This window comes from Heterocephalus glaber, unplaced genomic scaffold, assembly GCF_053883595.1.
Source record: "Heterocephalus glaber isolate CG9 unplaced genomic scaffold, H.glaber_assembly_v1.0 deba00001481, whole genome shotgun sequence".
Classification (NCBI taxonomy): domain Eukaryota; kingdom Metazoa; phylum Chordata; class Mammalia; order Rodentia; family Bathyergidae; genus Heterocephalus; species Heterocephalus glaber.
In genome coordinates, this window is record NW_028258317.1 from 6,422,254 (window position 1) to 6,442,532 (window position 20,279).

Genomic DNA, 20,279 nt, shown 5'->3' on the forward strand with positions numbered 1-20,279 from the left:
AAATGGTCTGACCACAGGGTTATACAAAATAAATTATTTCCTAGAACACCAGAATGCCAACCATTCTGACTGTAAACTGCCTTATTCCCCTGGTGAGTATTTTGTGAGAACTTCTATGTGGCATGAAAAGAACGGACGTAAACTTAAAGACTGCAAAAATAGAACACAGTTTAAAACATATTTGTAATGCAATTCTGCATAAAATATACAGTTAATCTTATTACTTAAAAAAATTTAAAAACAAAAGGCTACCCTGAATAATGGTTAAAAGCTGATCAAAGAAAAATGCTCATCATTTGGATATCATTGGCAGAAAACTGATAAAATTTTGTTGGGGAGAACAAATGAGATCTCTCAGGAAATCATTCATTTAAAATTTGTTCAATAATGTTCATAAGGTTATAAATTTCTGCCTATAACAACCTAAAACATTAAACTATGGACACAATTTCTACTATTTAACCGGAGAACAAAAGAACAACTTGAAGAAAGTGTTTCTCAAAATGAGGTCCAAAGGCCCAAAAGAATTCTAATGTTTCAAACATTTGAGGTCCTTTGGACCTCATTTTGAGAAACACCCCCGTCAAGCTATTCCTCCGTCCTCCAGTTAAATAGTAGAAAATGTGTCCATAGTATAATATTTCAAGTTGTTATAAGCAGAAATTTATAACCCTATGAACATTCCTGAACAAATCTTAAATGAATGATTTCATGAGCGATCTCATTTGTTCTCTCCAACAAAATTTTATCAGTTTTGGGCCGGGGATTTAGTTCAGTGGTTCCGGCGCCTGCCTTGCAAGTGCAAGGTCCCGAGTTTGATCTCCGGTGCCAAAAAAAAAAAAAAAAAAAAAATTATCAATTTTCTGCCAATGATATCCAAATCATGAGCATTTTTCTTTGACGAGGTTTTAACCATTACTGATAATTTGAAATAGGAAAAGGTCCAAAGGTGTAGGGGTGGTGGGAGGGGAAGGGGAAAGGGAAGAAGGGAAAGGAAAAATTATGAGAAAAGAAAAAAAATGGAAGCAAAATCTATGTAAATAGGGAAGGGTGGAGGGGGTGAAGGGTGCACAGGTAATGGGGGAAAAAATAAGAACTAAGATACATCATGTACAGGTACAAACACCCACTGATAAATGTAAACGTATAACAATTTTTTTAAAAAAAAGAATTCTAATGTTTGCTCAGTAATAAAAATGTTAAACAAACACCCTGTGTGATTATTCTACATTCTGAAATGCCCTATGGGAAAGAGCAACCCTTTAAAAGCAAGTTCATGAACGTATTTCTGACATGCTAGAATTCTCTGTAAGTTTATGTTGTGATTACTGCTTTTTGTTTTAAAACAAGTTCCAGGCATTAAGAGAAACATATATCCCTGGGAAATGAACACATGAATGTTTATAAACATTTTCCTTTGATGTTTTCATTATTTTCAAACTTATTTATTTGAAGAAAAACAATATATGATTACAAGCTTTGGAAAAGTTATATTTCTCATGAAATGGGGCATTCAAAAAAAGATAAAAAGCTAATTTATTAAATGCCTACAAATTTTAAATCATTCTAAATTTAAAACTAAATAGCTTACCTAAAATTAAATTTTACTGTTGGTAGCTTTGAAATTTATTTAGATAATAGTTACTTTTCAAGTCCTTTTCATAAAAAGTTACCAAAACAGAGGGATGCTATATCCAGAACTCTTTAAATAATAAATTGCTAAGTACTAATTTTTTTAAATTTTATTTTTATTTTTTTAAATTTTTTTAAGCACTAATTTTAATAAAAACAGTTTGAAGAACTCTGCCCCTGAAATGAATTCTACTATGTATTTCATGTGTTATCCTACTAAAAAAAGAACCACTTAGCTAAGTGTTTTAACACTTAACTAACACTTAACTAACTTAAGAAGGTAGAACTATAATATATTTATTCAAAATTGTTGTTATTTTTTAAATTTCCCTGAAGACTACAAAAATTGAGCCCCAAACGTACAGGTAATATGGTTTGGAGAGAAACTAGCATAGGTAGGACATTCTACTTAAAAGACAAATTGTTTTCTTGAATCATAAATAAAAAGAAAAAAAGATTAGACACTATGTCTCACTCACCAAATGGAATGTGTATACAAGTGTGGTTAACAAGCAATTGCCTCATTGTTATTTAAATCAGTTCATAAAAAGAAACTCTATCAACAAAAAATTCTATATTCTCTAACATAGACTATAAGAATCAAATATTAGATCTAAATATAACCACAAAAAAGAAATTAAAATTAGCTTCTAGACCACTATGAAATGGTTAACTGAATCCAGGCTGGTAACAGGTTTTTCCAAGCATTAAATGGCAACATAGGCAGAATGCATAGTTGAAAAATGAGGATCAGACCCATTCTTCTTCAGACATTGTAAGATGATTGATATACTCAAAACCTTCAAATTCATGTCCGTCAGTCTTTCTCACAATGTCATTATCATCAGGGGTGAGCCAGACAGGCTTATTCATAAATTGAGGATCAAAGTTGTACAAACCAAATTCCCCAGAAATATTTGGTTTAAACAGAGGCACCACCTGCTTTTGCTCCATCATGTCCCAGTTAACATTTCGAAAGAATGGATGCTTCTGAACATCAGCAAAGCCCCTTTGAGGATGACAACCCAATCTTTCATTTGGGTTCCTGTTCAGAAATTTCTCCAGGATAATTGTAGCTCTTACAGACAGACAACGAGGTATGAAAATGTCTCTTTCCAAAATTACTTCCAAGAGATAATCGATTGAATTTTCATAAGGGTTATAAAAATTCTCATCAAGATGGAATGGAGACTTTCCGATCAACATCTCATACACCAGTACTCCAAGAGTCCACCAGTCCATACTAAAACCATATTCTTCCTCTCTTATAATTTCTGGAGCCAGGTAATTAGGAGTGCCACAGAAAGTGTGGGTCATATCTCCTGGCTGTAAGCCTTCCTTACACACCCAGTAATCGGTGAGTTTAATGTGCCCTTCTGCATCCAGTAATACATTGTCCAATTTCAAATTTCTATACAGTATCCCTTGCTGATGAAGATAGTTGAATGCTAAACTGATTTCTGCAGAGTAAAACCTGGCATGTTCTTCAGGAAGTATTCCTTGTTGCTGCACATAAAACATCAGATCTCCACAATTTACATAGTCTAGAACAAAGAACAGTCTGCTTTCTGTCTGGAAGCAAGAATGCAGTCCAACTAGAAAAGGACAATTGGATGCCTGCTCCAAAACATGCTTCTCTGTTTGTACCCGATCAATGTTGACATGCTCTTTTTTTCACTGCTTTCATTGCATACACACAATCTTTTTTTTTCAGTTGAACCATTATTACTTTCCCATAACTTCCTTTGCCAATCACTTGGAGCAAATAAAAGTTCTTAAGATCTAAATTAGGTGAGGTTTTGCCACTTTCCCTGGTGTTCCCTGCCTCACTCTCTTCATCAACTTGTTCTAAAGCCTCATGGGTTGAAAGGTTATGAGGGTTCGCTGTGTGTGCAGGGTGGGTCTGAAGCCATGGATGATGGATCAACTGGCACCATGGGCTCTGATGGTAAAGAACACTGCCCACATTCAATTGTGACAAGTTTGTGGCACTTCTTGTGAACCAAGAGTCTACAGTTGGTGCACTTATACATCTGGCAGGTGAGTCCTCCTACACAGTCTGTGCAAACAGCACAGCGAGCTCACCTGCTGAAGAGTTTGGCTTGAAAAGTGTGGCCATTCGCACAATACAGCTTTCTCCAGTGGCCTACAGCTCTGTGGTGGATGGATTTCACTTCTCCTGGACAAGGCACTTTAGGATGTTCTGGTATAAAAGGCGATGCATGAATTAAGAGTGCAGAATCTTTCTTTAGCTCAGAACGCCTAGAGGCCTCTTCTAACTCTTAACTGAGGTGACACAGTATATGGGTCTCCTTTCTCACCTACCCAATCTGTGGTGAAAAGCTATTTGTTGTCCAAACACCACACAGCTCGATCTTCATCACACAGGCCCTCAAAGGAGCTGGAATTCTTAAAAGACGTTGCCATGATGTCTCTTCCCAAAAACAGGGCTGATCGGGTAGAGGTGTGGGTGGTGGAGGTGCCCAGGAAGAGGGGACTATAGACAGGTTGGCTTCCCAGGAAAATGGGCAGAAAGGGCTCAGAGAATGAGTGCGGCCTGACTGACTGCATGTACCACACTGGCCGGAATTCTGCAAGGCCCTCTGTGAAGTTGTTTCCAATAGCAGTGCCCAGGCCTGGGTGGATGTAGACCAGGCTTCTCAATGTCTCTCAGGGGCCAGTGGCTATGACTTTGGTCTCCCCCCCTGGACTTTGACTCTCTAGGTTTTCTGTGCCTGGCTCTGAGGAGACCTGCCCAGAGCTACTGGGTGTTTCTGGGCCTGGTGATACTTGCCCTGCACTTTTCCCAGTTTCTGTGTCATTGGTATTTGGGCTTAGGGAGCCTTCACTGGGGTACATTGATTTTGGTAGGTCACTGGTGGTCAATCCCAGGGAGACCATCCCTGGGGTGTCTGTGACAGTCATGTGGCTGCTGCAGTGTGGCCTGCAGCATCTGGATGGAGTCAACCATCTTCTTAATCTTTTACAGATACTTTCTCTGCCTGGGGTCCTGAGGCTGTGGCTTCTCCAAGTGGAGAAGCAGCTCAGCATGATCGCTGTTGACCGTCTCCGGCCAAGTGAGCTTGGGAGATGGCTGACACTAGATTGTGATGCCGATTAGCAAGGGTTCCAAGTTCTGTTTGGAGATGTTGCCAAGGAAGTGAGGTCATGTCTTGGGGTTCCACAACTGGAGTCCCCCCTGTGATAAGAAGACTCTATGGCCCATTTTTTTCTTCATACTAAATAAATCAGTGGCCACTTGTTTTATACTTTTTACCTAAGTATCTATGAATGTTTTTATCTATTTATCATCTATCTGTTAGTTTTTCACATTTGAATTACTAGGGCTTATACCTTGCATCTCCACAATGTACTGTGCATATATCCTCAGACATTGTTATTTTTTTTCCAGATAAACAGCAAGAGTCTCTCTAAGTCACCAAATTGGTCAGGTTGGACTCTACCTTGTGATCGTCTTACCTCAACTGCCCAGAGTCCCGGGCTTACAGTCACACACATCCTGCCTGATCCAGTGTGCTATTTAGAAACATCAATACTATGAAATCTTTTGGTGATATTAGGCATTGGTGATATCTTCACTTTTAGAGCAAAATGTGTGCACTGACACTTTGCATGCAGTGGGCACAGTGCTGAGGGTCTTTTCCATAGAAAGGAGGCATTTTTTTGTGAAAATGCAATGGTGGCGATTTACACTTAGAGAGCCATGAAATTTTAGAATGCTTGTCTTTCTAGCATTTCCATCTGTGACTTTCTAGAATTTTCCACAATAATTTTCCTTAAGAGATACAAATGTTTGTTTCAAAGTGTAACTTGGGGGTTGGATTCATAGCAGGCTGTAGCTTTGAGGTGCACACAAATGAGTAATTATTCATTCTGAGCTAATGATCTAAATACCAAAGTGTAGCATTCAGAATAGTAACATATTATGTTTTCCAGAAAATAAGACCTAACTGGAAATATCTAACTAGAACCAGCCCTAGCTTATTGTTACTCTGGTGATGGCCAGTGTTGTGCAGAAAATTATACCTCACTGTTGTCTTGCTTTATGACTACCTTGTAATGGCAGATAAAGCAAGGATAGGCTGATTGGGGTTGTCATTTTTTCTGGTTAGGCCTTATTTTGGGGAAAACACAGTAGAGCAAGGCAGGAGAGCACACATGCCAGAGTCTTCATAAATGCTAGAAACCATCACCCCAGGGGTGATGATGAACACACACATATAGCATTTGAATCTTTTCTTGTTGCCACTTGTAATCATTTCCTGTCTTTCTATCCCAATCAACCCATGTACCTTGTGTCCCAAGTGGGTAGTTTGCATTTTCCAGAAGCAAGGAAGCTGTAACCATTCACCATGTAGTTTTTTGGCTTTTGATGAGCTCATAAAATCAGTATAACCATATGTCAATGTAATTTCACTAACTTAATTTTTCTCCCTTAGAAATGGAGGTTCAAAAGCTGCATACTATTAAGAAAACATTTATTCTTCTTCTGTGGTAAAAACTGGCTGAAATAATAAGCAAAAATGTGTTCCTTTTAAGAAAATATTACTGCAGGATGCATAGAAAATATTGTTGAAGATCTGGACAACCCAGCCTTACAACAGAGTTGACATTGAGGGAAGTTTCCAATATGTTGGATAAAAGTACAAATGTTTCTAACTTGTCTCAGTTTATTATATTGGCTAGAGTCTGTTTCAATAATGAAATACATGAAAAACAATTTTTTCTATTTCTTTCCACTAAGGAAAAATATCCTGGAAGAGCTACATTAATTATAAATGTATTAGTGATATCTTAGATGAAAGAAAGGATAAAGTTAGAGGAACCAAAGCACAAGTAGATGTAAATGGTTGTATCATTTATAGGCTGATCAAAGCCATAAAAGTTAAAATTCCCAGAATATAGATGTGATGATTTTTGTGAAAATAGAAACTTTATTAGAGATTTTACAATGATCTATAGCAAGTATTGGCAAACTTTTTTATTAAAGAAGAAGTCAATATTTTAGGCTCTACAGGCCATATGGTCTCTATCACAACTATTCAGTTCTGCCATTGTAGGGTGAAAGCAGCCATAGACAATATGGAAATGAATGAATGTGACTGTGTTGCAATAAAGCTTTATTTATAAAACAAGAGTAGAATGGATTTGTTCCAAAGGCCATAATTTTTTGACTGCTGATTTAAATGAGACAGGGGTCTACATGAACACTGAAGTTCCCTGTTTATCTTCTGCCAAGGTATTTAAAAAGCATTTGAAGCTAGGGACAAATCTGTAATTTATTCTTTTTTATAAGATGACAAGTGGTTGTCAATAGTATACCACCTAGCAGACAAATAAAAATAAAATAAACATTAAACAGCTTATTTTCCTTCATTGCAAATGGACATTTAATGAAGGAAAACAAACTGCTTTTAAAGAAACCCCCAGAGGACATTCTTAAAAATGGCTCTTAGAGAATGTCTCTTGTTATCTTGCTTAGTTGTGGAAATTATATATGTTTGTCACCTGCGTACCTAATAAACTTGGAAAAAAGAATGTTCTAATATATTTAATGATCTCCCAAAGAGTTCTAGTGGGTTTTGAATTTGTTAAAAATATAAAAATGCAATTCCTTCTAATTTATTTGCAAGAATAATTTTTCTGTCATAATAAACAATGGAAACTTATTAGCCAAACTTTACCAATCACCTCTATGGAAGTGGAGGATAGGATTTAAAAGTGGTTTTATGACTTAGTAAATGCAAGCAAGTAAGACCTCTCTGTTTGGCTTCATGTGGAAGATCCAGGTGAAGTTCTTTTTCTAGCCATGATAACCATTAAGTGTTGATAAGAACTGAACTTGAATGACAGATCTTGAAATTGCTGTGACACAAAACATTAAACCAAGTTTCTAAAAATAATGAGGAAGCACGCTTAAACGTATTGCTTGCAGGCTTATTTTGTTTTAGATGTTCATAAAGTTTAATAATGTAAAAGTTTTATTTCATGCTTTTCTTTATTGAAATGTATCCTTGTATGAATTTTAACATGCAAAGTAGCATATGCATGCAATATAAATAAATATGCATAGGTTGAAGTATGCATGTTGAGCATTCTGAAAAATTCATAGTGACATATGATCCAGAAAGTATAGAGACCATTGTTGAGGATAAGAAGGCAATGTGCATTTAGAACATTTGTGGGCTTGGGAGCCACACCGATCAGCTGTGATTAAAAACTACCATTTAATGTTGCACTAAAGGCTAGAAGATGTTGTCAGATGTGTCACTGAAATTATCTAATTTTATCTTTTCCAAAACTGCATGAGAGAGGGATGACTTAGCTCTGTTTTCATTTTTCTTTCCATCTGGCACAATTCCCAAGATGCTTTGGGGGAGGCTAAGACTTTTGCTTCTATAAACCCCTCTTCAACTCTAAAATTGCTGCTGTAAAATTAGGCTCTATTCTCTGAGGCTCTAAAAAGTTTTTAAAGGATAATTTATTGTCATTCATTGAATAAAAGGAAAATAACCCATACAGTTTCCTCAAAATATTATTATAATCATCAACTCTCAGGTCAATGAGGGTATTGACAGGTAAGGATGGAAATGGGAGATTCACATAAATCTCAAACTATAGTTGAAATAATATTATGGTCGACTCTCCATTATTTGGACACAATTAACTGTAATTTCAGTGTTGGCTGGACTGGGTAGGCTTCATTTTCCAATAAGAGTACACTTTGCATGGAGTCAGAGTAAGACCGTACATCCAAGGAAAATTAGAAGACAGCTGGCCCCCTCTTGTCCTATCATTGGAGCAGAGGCTGGCAATCTGAACTTATTCTTTGCTGCTGATCATTAACCTGCAGGGTGGGTGTCCTGCCTCTCTCAGACTTCTCCTGCTCTTTGACAACCACTGACACATCCTAAAAAATGGAGTGTGGACTAAAGTCCACTTTGCAGGTGAGAACTTGAGGCTCAGAGGGATGAAATAACTTGCATACAGAGAGAAAGCTGGTGTCAGAGGGGGATGGAAAGCATGTCTGGCTGGTTCCAAAGTGCCTGTGTCTTCCTCTTCTCCCTACCACTTAACTTGTGGGTTTTGGTCCTTGGATATTGTAGCAGAGATATTTTTGGATGAAGGCTCTTTCTCTTTGACTCTGAGAATGTATCAGCAGATGCCAATTCTGCTTACTCCAAATGACACTCCTGTGCTTCTCCCTTTCTTCAACTTTGCTGACTGTCCTAAGGGACACTGAAAATCATCCTTTCTAATGTCCTCATTTTGCAATGAATAAAATTAATACCCCAAAAGATAAAATACATTACTCTAGCTCCCTACAGTCATTAGCAGTAGCTATAAATCTGCTCTGTGTGAACTTTTGAACTCCTGACATAATGAGAAAATAGGTCCCAGAATATAAATATGTGTAACTCAGCTTGAGTTTTCAAATATCCATAATTGTACACAAGAGTTATAATTTTCTTTAAAAATGTTGACCAAAGCATGGTTTTCCACCAAACTTGGTTGAAACTTTAAGCCTGTTTGGGGTAGGAGTATAGTGTACTAAATCCTGGATTTATTTGTGTCCACACTGGCTTTCACTTCAGAAGATGAACCATGCGATTCCCAGGAGTTTGGAAGCTTTTCTCATACTTTCAATAAAACAGCATAGAGAGTGTCTATTTTAGGAATTTTTCTGGTCATGAGGCAATAGGTAAACCTCCCTAAACTCCTTCATTTTTTAACTGAATTTTTAACTTCAATTTTAAACTGAATTTCAAAAAACTGATTTTTTTTTTTTAGTGTGCACCCAAGCCTGTACAATCATATCAGGCCTCTGATTTGCTCTTTATAATTGTTATAAATAATGAGTACATTTACTAAATATCAACTAAAAGCAATAGAATTTTTAAACTTTCATTTATTCATTCTTTCAAACAATAAGAATATATTGTTATGTACCAGGGTCCATGCTCATTTTTGTCCTTGAGGGACTCAAGGTATGGCAGAGGAGATAGACTCATAAAGATAGACATATGATATTTGAAATGACATATGGTGACTGTTATCATAGAAGTGTGTGGGTGCTGGGAAGCTCCTATTTGTCCAAGGGAGTGGGGAGTGGATTGGAGAAAGTGACATTTGATTTTTGTATTAAAGGATGAATAGGAATTCATCAGGTGGGAAAGGCTATTCAAGAAGAAAGAGTAACACAAAGGAAGAGAGAAGCAGCGTTTCATTGGGTAGTAATTCTCTGTGGGTAGTAATATAATGCAAATAACATATTTCTACTTGTTTGGCCCATGAAGACTGACTTCAAGCTTTTAAAATCTATTTTTTCCCTTTAAGTTTATTGGTACATTTTAGGTATAAAATAGTTACATTCATCATTGGGGTCTTGTACATTTACATGATGCATCTTGGTTCTTATTTTTTTTCCCCTTCCCCTGCCCTCCCTTCACCCCCTCCACCCTTCTCTATTTGGAAAGACTTTATTTCCATTTTTTTCCTTTTCTCATATTTTTTCTTTTCCCTTCTTTCCTTTCCCCTACCCCTCCCACTTCCCCTACTCCTTTAGACCTTTTCTTCCTATTACACAGTATCAACTACACATTTTTAAATTATAATATCAAAATTTAGAGGACATTACTACATATTTTACAGAATTTAAAAGGATATAGAAAGCATATTACAAAAATCTTTTTTGAAATAAATTTGACAACTTCTAAGAAGTACCTTGGAAGACAAATTAATGAAACTGACTCTGGAGGAAATATAAAATTTGAATAGCACCTATTAAAGAAAGTATATTCCTAGCTTGAAAACCTACCTATATGACAACAGCAGGCTCATATACATTTTAACTGATGAATTCCACCAAACATTTAAAGCAGAAAAAAGAAGGAACACTTCTTTAAAATCTATTTTTTGAAAAATTAACTGTAAAGTAACATTGTACTTATTACTTGGCTTTGCTGGCTGTCCTTGATAGAACATCTATAATGTGCTTTTAACTGTGATAGGTGCTTTAAATACTTAATCTTCAGAACAATTCTGTGATATGGCTACCATTGTGGAAAATTAGTCTTAGGGAGCTTACTTGCTTTGCCAAGGTCACAAAACAAGTAAGAAGCCAAGCAAAGATTTTGCTCTTCAAATATACTTGCACTCAACACAGTCATTTTTAAAGCTGAAATAATAGTTTCTACTATAAAGTATAAAACATTTTTAAGAATGATTTGTTAAAAGAACTTTAAAGAGCTATATATGAGAATATTTAAAAGCAGCTCATGTAGCCCAAGACCTTGAAGTATAGATCAAGAAAATCTCCCAGAGAGTTTGGGTGGCATGGTCAGTGAGGATAGCAGATGATACTTGTCTTTCTGCTTCCTTCGTCACTGTTCTGGTCTCTTAACACTGAGTGCCAATTATGTACCTGGAGATACAAAAGTGAATAAGAAATAGTGCTCACAGAAAAGCTCAAGTTCACTGAGCTTCTGACCAGTAGAGCTGGCCTGAGTCCATGCTTTTTACTTTGTTCTTACAGGCAAGTGGAGACAGGCTTGGGATAGGCAATCTCACTTCAATTCTACCATTATTTACTCAGAGACCTAGAAAAGAAATTTCTTAATTTATATTTATAATTTAATTTATATTTAGTAGTTCAGTATTTCTCCTTGTAGTCACATTTGCTAACATGGCACCATTTATAAAGTACATTGAGGGGCCAGGGATTTAGCTCAGTGGTTTTGCTGCCTGCTGCACAAATGCAAGGACCCGAGTTCAGTCCCCAGTACCAAAAAATAGAATAAAATAAATAAATAAAGTACATTGATAAATTTGACTTTGATGGCACCTCAGGACCACCCTGGGAAGTACAGGCATAGCAGGTTTTGTTATGCTTATTTACAGATGAAGAACTGGGTTCAGAGAGACTAAGGAGGTTTCTCAGCATTTTGTAGCTCTATGCAGAGATGGGATGAGAATCCATTAATAAGATACTAATCACTGTCCCCTAGATGCTTATAACATAGACAGAGGCAAATGAAAGGTGAAAATGTGATGTGTTTCTAGGAGGTACAGAGAAAAGTGATTGGAGGTTAGACTGGAAGTAAATCATGTTTCACTGGGTTTTTATTATAGATAAGAATATGAGCTACTTTATACATTTATATACAAGATAAATGATGGTAATAGTGAGGATAGCATTCCAGGGGAAGCATGAATAGTGTGAACATCGGTTTCATCCTCAGCTCCTAATACTTGGTTCACCCACCACTGTATTTAAAGGCTCCGCTTGTCAAGGCCAGTTGGAACAACAGGCAGCTGGCTTGGCTTCCATTTGCATATCTGAACGTTTCAGTGATTGTCCTGGGCTCCTATGATGCTCCTGAAGCCATACCTTTTCGTTTTGCTTTTTGCTTTCCTGGTTATTTGACTGCCCCATATCTAGAGGCTGCTTGCTCCCCCTCTAATACCTGTGGCTTGCTGTTCCATGGATACACACATGTATAGCATATCCTGTCACCACCACTGGATTCTGTCTATTTTCCTCTCATTTGATCCTATGCAATTAACTACTCAGGGGACTCTGAGCTGAGTCCCTTTCCAGTCCTGCCCTGTCAAATGACTTCATTTGGCTGAGAGCTTAACAGAGACAAGGGAGTTCAGAATGGGCAGAGTACTGGACACACTTTCTGAACTATAAGTTCTCTGAGAGTAGAATTTTGTCTTACTGTCCCCTGGGTCCTCCAAATTATCAACCCAGTCGGAAGAATATAAAGATGTTCACTGAATGGATAAATGAACAGAACAGTAGAATATAATGCTAGAAATGCAGGTTAAGTATGTGTAGAAGGCTTATTTCAGAAGTGGCCCAAATGGCACTTCTCAGAAAGCAGAGGCCTTCATCACAAATGAGGTTGAGTTTTGCTATTGGGAAGAATGACACTAATAAAAAACATAAATGAATAATCTTTACTGTTAGCCCTTTACTTGATGAGATGTTTCATCTGTTATTTATGTTGTTTTCTGACATTATTACCAAGAAACAAAGATGTTAAGTAATTTTTAAAAAATAAAAGCTAATCAGTGGTAAAACTAAGATTTGGACTGAGACCGATTTTACTAGTTTTTGTTGTTGTTGTTCTTATCAACAAGAGTAGAAAACACCATATTCATGACTTGAAATAGAGCAAATGCCTCAGTAATAGGGGGAAAATAGCTCTAAAATGAATATTGCATTGGCCCAGCTTAATAGACTTTGAAGCAAAAACTGAAAATATCAAACTGTTTCCAGATAATGCAATGACATCCCAGAACAAAGAGCAAACACATTCATTGTTCAACAAAGTAAAATTCACAATGTTTAGCTTCCAATGGAAATTTGCTAAGCATGAAAAATGCAGGAAAATATTTCCCAGAATGAGGAAAAAATCAGCCAATCCATACTGACCCACATTACTAATAATAAGGGAAATTTAAACCAGAGCTACTATGAGATAACCCCCCCTCACCACAGCTGTTAGTATGGTTATTACCAAGAAAACAAGCAGTAACAAATGTTGTCAAGGGAGTGGGGAAAAGAAAACCCTTGCACTTTGTTGGTGAGAATGTGGATTGGCACAGGCATTATGGAAAATAATATGTAAGTTCCTACAAAAATTAAAAATAGAGCCAGGGATTTAGCTCAGTGGTTCCACCGCCTGCCTTGCAAGTGCAAGGTCCCAGGTTTGATACCCGGTAAGCCCCCCATGGAACTATTTTATGACACAGAAATCCTCTTCTGAATATGTACCCAAGGGATATGAAGTCACTACTTGCACTCCCATATTCATTGTAGCATCATTCACAATAGGGAAGATGTGGAAATAATCTAGGTGTCCATCAATAGACACATGGATAAATAAGCAGTGATTAACACACACATATTTATATATAATAAATGGAATGTTATTCAGAATTTAAAAAAAGGACATCCTAACATTTGTGACAACATGGAAGACCTAGAGGACATTATACTAAGTGAAATAAGCTGGCCTAGAAAGAAAAATATTGTACAATCTCATTTATATGTGAAATCTAAATGGAAAAAGATCCAATATGTGGTCATAGGTAATAAAACAATGGTGACCAGGCGACAGTAAAGGAGAGGAAATGGGGAGATCTTGCTTAAAGGATATAAAGTAGGTAGTAAAAATGAGGCATAAATAAGTAAAAAGATATATAACATGAGAACTATTCATTAATCTAAATGGATGCAGAAAAAAAAGCAAACAAAGAAACAATGAGACAAACTGAAAATAAATAGCAAGATGGTACTTTACAATCCAACCCTATCAATAATCACATTAAATGTAAATGGGCTAAATACCCAAATTAAAAGACCAAGCTTGTCACTTCAGGTTTAAAAGCAAATCTCAGTTATATGCTTACAGAAGACTTCTATATTTTTTATTTTATTTTATTTATTGCATTGAATTGCATTTTTAGTGCTTGGGGTCATGCCAGGCAAACTCTCTACCACTAAAATTTATTCCCAGACAAAGAAACCACCTTTAAATATGAAGGCATAAATATGTTAAAACCAAAAAGATGTATAAAGATATACCATTCTATAACTGTATAAAAAAGCTGGAGTGGCTCAATCAGTGTCATACAAAGCAGATTATAGAGTAAATAATTTTACCAGGGATAGGAAGAATCATTTTATAATAAGAAAATGTATTCATCAAAAGAACATATAGGGAGGGGAGGAGGGGTTTAAGGGAGGGCAGGGGAATGTGGAAAAAATAAGAACAAAGATACATCATGTAAAGGTACAAGTTCCCAATGATGAATGTAACTGTATTGTATACCTAAAATGTACCAATAAACTTAATGGAAAAAAAATACCAATTCTAAAGTTTATGCACCTAATAAAAGTGCTGCTTTAGGTACCCTTAGGAATATCAACCCTAGGAATATCCCAGAAAGATTCCTGTACTTGGGCTTACAGGAAGTCCTTGACCAAGAAAAGTGAAGAGTACAGCTGTTTGTGACCTTCATCTTTACCAAGTGTTTCCTTCATCACAATATAGTGTGAAACCAGAAGATTTATGTTCTCTGCACCCTCTCAGGCTCTGGATCCTATCTGATTGATAACTTTCCAATATTTCCTCAGACAAAACCTGAAGGGATTTTGGTAACTTATACAATCTTTCCCAGGACATTATCTTGGTCTTGATGAAAACACTTCAGTATTTTTCCATCACCTTTAGAACAAAGACAAAATTCCTTAGCCTAGTTTACAAGGCCTTTCATGATCTTCCATTAATAGGAACATGTGAAGAACTTCATAAATATTTGTTGCACTAACAAAAATATGAAAACATTCAGAGAGGAGAAATAAAAGCTGGACTTTATTCACTTGTCCAGTTCATTTATCACTGAGTCCTTCTGCCTATCACATTCCTATATTGTAGCTGCTGTCAGCCTTTTCAATTTCTTTAAATCTTATGCTTTCTTGACTATGACCTCACACATATGGATTAATGCATTGTTGAGTTCATGGAAGAAATAGAACACTGGTGGTGTGTCTCTGATGGGCACTTCTGGTCCCTACTCACTTCCTCTCTGGCTTTCCTTTTGGCCTGTCCTTCCTGGATACCATGAGATAAGGAGTCTTGTTGCACTACACCTTTTTGCCATAATATTTCTACCTTATTCCATCCGGCCATGGACAGAACCACTGAAACCATGAGCCAAAATGCCTCCCTTTAGGTTGTTTTATCAAGTATTTTGTCATGGCAACAGAAAACTGACCAACATACTCAATAATTTGTTTAAGCTAATAAGTAAATTAATGAAACTTTCTGAACAAAAAAATGGAAACAAAGACAGCCCCACCTGTATAGACAGGATGTCCCAGTTGGGCAAAGAGAAAGAAAGAAGAGTTGAGCTTTGGTAGGGAGCCTGGCTTGGGGTCACTGGGAAAGGGCCATTATATGTGTGAGGGGATTCCTCTCCAATGATTCAGCTCTTCAGATAATGTGAAGAGAGAGGCTGTCACACTACAAAGTACTACTTGCTTTCAAGAGAACTAGTAACATCCCCCTTCAAGGTTTGGCTTCCATGGTTTGGCTGAAGAAACTGGGTTCCATATTTCCTTATTCTGTAACCATTTTTGAGGGTCTCAGGGTGAAGCAACATCTGTGAAGGTGGGAGGGGGCACTAAGTCAACTCTTGCTATTTTGCAGTGGCATTCACCACAGCATCAGAAATGCATCAGTGGGCACTAAAGTGGATCCATGAAGAAAAATCATTTCCAGTAAAGTAATAGGCAACAACAATTTCTAGAAACCAAATTGTTTATATGCATTTCCTTTTCCTTTGAATTCAAAGACATTCCATTGTAAGGAACTTCCAGAAGATGTGAAGAAAAGTTTTGGGAAAAAAGGGTTAGCAGGTGATTGTGGCTTGGAATGTCAGGGATGCTGACCCAGGTGTCTCTAGGAAAGGTAGCCTTTCTCTGGCCCTGAAATTTCTCTTTGACAATCAAAGTCTTGCCTCTTTGTTCTGCCCTTATATAAGGCCACAAATTCCAGAAGTGGTCTTCTGTCCCTTGATCTCATTCTTGAAGTTCCCAGAGTACTTCCTACAACCCTGGATTCTATTCTTGGAGTATGAGACCTTATTTTAAGCAACATATGTATTTCTAAAAATGTATGGGTTAAAAAAAACCCCAAAAACCTTTTGGGTAAAGCAGAATGTTTTTTGAAAAACAATCACAAAATCCTATTTTTCTGCAAAGTGCAAATTATTTGTTCAGAATTACACCATAATTAATTTGTTTTATAATTCTAGCTTTTTTTAATGCTTGGCTTACTTAAGACTAAAAAGCTCACTTGCATAATTTGCAACATCAATCCTTGAATGCAGGATATATTTCCACGTGAAAATGTCTTTGCCAAGAGTTTTCAGGTCCTAACACTAATTAATCAGCACACTTTCCTGAACATCCTGTCTTTGGATCCTGCTGCAGCCCTATGAGGTGGGAAGGAAAGTGACACTCAGAGAGACAGAGTGGCATGCCTATAACTCTAAAATATTACAAGAATTTCTGTGACTTTTTAAAGCTGGAGAAGTAATATGATTTTAATGAATTTATTTTTTGTCTAACTTGAGGAACGTGCTGTCTGTGGGTACATAAAAGTCACACTTCTTCCTATATTTATTGGAAGAAATGATTTTGTTTACAGGATTAAAGGCAGTATGATGTAGTAGCAAGTGCATTGAACTTGCAGTCCAGGAAATGAGGTCAAATCTGAGCTCTTAATGTGATTTTGGGCAAGTCATTTAAAGATGAGGGTTGAAGAAAAATTCCATCAACTGTATACTTGGCATGTGCATAGCAGTGTGATATCTCTTTCATTTAATTCTCTTCTATGAGAGGAATATTATTATTATTTTGGTTTAATTATAAAAACTAATTCAGAGTGACGGAAACTTGTTTTTAAACAAAACAAGTGAAGATTCGAAGTTTTCTATCACAAACTATCTAGAATCACAATAATTATTTTCTTGGGTAGCATTCCAGAAATGTTCTCTATTTAAAGTTTTTTGTAGACAGTTTCATGGAGAGAGAAATGATAGAAGCATGAGAATTGCTGGAGAGGAGATAATGAAATCCAGAGGCTTTGGAAGGAAGCAAAGCCTTCAGAATTCTTCCTAAAAAGAGTTAAAATTCTTGAAAACAAGTTGCACCTGATTGTCAGAGAAGGCCATTGAGACACCTGTGGTAATTTCTGGAGTGTGTGATGAAGTCTATGTTCTAGCTACCTTCCATTTGCTTTTCACTACCCTGACCTCAGCCCCAGGAGCCTGACTTGAGTAAAATAATATAGATATAGACTCAACAAGCTTCTTTGCCTCCTAGCTTCTTGATTTTAGTAAATGAAAACTCCACCAGGAAGTTGGAAGGAGGGACAGGAGGAGCTGTGGATGTTCACTTCTCTTACTCATTCTTTGCAGTGTTACCTAGCTCTGGCTGCATCTTAGATGGAATGTACCTCGAGGTGGCCCTCTCTAAATGACTATCTATGTAAGTTTCCATTAGCTGCTCCTCAGTTTTACAGGCAATGAAGTAGTAACTTTTCACTTACTATGTTAAGGTTACTTCACTATCCTATGTGGGTCCTTGATACTGTGCCTTATTTGAAAAATCCTGTATTAAGATCTCAAATTATTCTAATTTGAAGGCAGCATCTATTTCTCATTTTGGTCTTGATTACATGTGTGGAGAACTCTGAAACTTGCCCTCACCCAGCCATCATGGTAGCAAGATTATGTTGTGGGGAAATGACTAGAAGACTAGCTTGAAGAATTTGTAGTATTGGAAGCCCACAACAATTTTGCCATAAAGCAACCTGCTCCAAGTATGATGCAGAGAGGTATCATCTTCCCTTGACTTTTGTTTTTTGGTTTTTTTGGTACTGGGGATCAAACTCCGGTCCTTGCACTTGTGGGGCAGGCGGCAGAACCACTGAGCTAAATCCCCAGCCCATCTTCCTTGACTTTTGAAGAACAGTGTCTTCTGGACAGGAATTTCCACCAGCCATGTTAGCAGCAATGGTCAGAAAAAGCTCAGCTTCAGTCACATGGCTTCAGATGCACCAGGCAACAGTGATATGTACCACCCTGTACCTATGATCTATTGTTGCATATCAAACCTTCCTAAAACAGGGCAGCTGGAACAGGAGCCATTTTATTACCTCTCTTTGTTCTTAGTATTGTTCTGGGCTCAGCAGGAAGGTTCTTGCTTAAGGCCCATCATGTAGTGGCAGTCAGATATTGGTTGAAGTTGGAGTAATCTGCAGGCTGGGGTGAGTTGTACATGCAGATGGCTTCTTCATTCTCATGCCAGCAAGGGGAGCAAAGCTGGAGCTGTTCAACCAGGGACTTGATTTTCTTCAATAGGGCATATTTATGTGGGTAGTTTGGTCCTCTTTATAGCATGGTGGTCTTCAAAGCAGAGAGTAGTTGGAATTCTAACATGAAACCTTGCTTAATTCATTAGCCAAGGGGCACAGATGGAAGCTGCATCATTTCCCATAACCACCCTTGCAGGACATGCAATATCACTTTGGCCACATTTATTGCTCAAAGTTAGTGTAGGCCTAGATTAAAGGCAAGTGGTGAATATCCAGAACCCAGGATTAGTGGGAAGCCATTTCTGACTATCCTAAGCATCACGGGTGATATTTTGGCATTAGTGGTGGCAGCAACAAGCATTGGAAGAATGCAGAGGTTTCTGCTGCAGATAAGACTACACAACAACCTTGAGAGCAAAGAACTCATCCTTTATTTCATCCATATATCTACAGGCTGTCATACCTTGGAAAATAGAAAACAGACTCCACTGGAAGTCTTGCAAATCTGTGGTCTTTGGAAGACAGTTTCCTATAATTGAATAAAATGAGACTCAGAGTGATTCAATTAGTAGTGGTGTCAAAATTCAAACCTAGTGCTGGCTGCTGCCCAAAACTTTTATCACTAAGTCAGGAGTAGAATACTTAAAATGTCTACAGGTTACATATAGGTTTAATAAATGCATCAAGGTAAAATAAGACAACTGGCCAAAAAGTAGCTTATATTGCCGATTTGAACACCTGCCTAAAACAATTTTGAACATATTTTTATTTAAATCGAATTAAAATAAAACTGAGCCCAAGGGCAGAGGAGTAGATGGTGTAAATGGGGCCTGCAGACAGTGGAGATGTGTTTGTGCCTTTTATTCCTATGGATGGGGATAGAATCTGCAAAGACCAGTGTGTTTTTACCACTTTTTTATGGAATGGCACACGGAGAGGTAAATACTTTGCTCAAATGCTTTCTCACACCCAGTCCAAAGACTGTATGACAGTACAACAGTAACAGATTCTACTATTCCTTCTCCCAGTATATTATTTCATTTAATCTTCACTTAGCTTTATAAGGCAAGTATTATTATTAGCATTATCGCCAATGAGGAAATGAGTGCAGAGAAGCTGTACAGCTCATGCAAGATCAGAATGTCAGAGCTGGAATCAAAAAGCAGCCTTTGTGATCCCAAGTCATTAATTTTTCTTCTATTCCAATGTTGTTTCCATTGCTTAGCCTTTCTTTATTGTTGGCAAAATAAAGATAATAGCACTTGCTTTGCCTACCTGAAAGGGTGATTGTGAAAAGAAAAAAAAAAAGGATATTAAAATGTGCATCAAAGATGTTTGTCATTTTAAAGTGCTAGGCACAAGCACATTATTATGTTATTTTTAGTTTATTTAACAAAAATATATTTAGAGCTTACTATAGGTCACGCACTCTTCCACATTCTGGAAATACTGCAATACTGCTGTGAATGAATCAGATGAAAAATTCTTCCTGTGTGGAACTGACAGTCTAATGAAGTATCCAGGCAATAAGCTAAATAAATATGTAAATTAAATCACATTTTAGAAAGTGATAAATGCTAAAGAGAAAAATAAAAGAAGGGAAGAGCAGAGATTAGGAGTGGTGAGGGGTAAGGACACTCAAGTAAGGAGATCAGGGATGGCCTTTGTACTCAAAGAGGCTTCCTATCTTCCCAAAGTGAAGTCCACAGGCCAAAACTGGCCAAGGCC

General features: G+C 37.1%; 1 protein-coding gene and 1 pseudogene across 2 annotated transcripts in view; both read right to left on the minus strand.

The window, feature by feature from the left end:
• Nucleotides 1-20,279, minus strand: part of Slc44a1 (solute carrier family 44 member 1) — a 487,317-nt gene that overhangs the window by 339,358 nt on the left and 127,680 nt on the right. The gene's annotated exons all lie outside the window — the stretch shown is intronic.
• On the minus strand, nucleotides 2,270-4,059 carry LOC106009703 (protein kinase C iota type pseudogene; annotated as a pseudogene).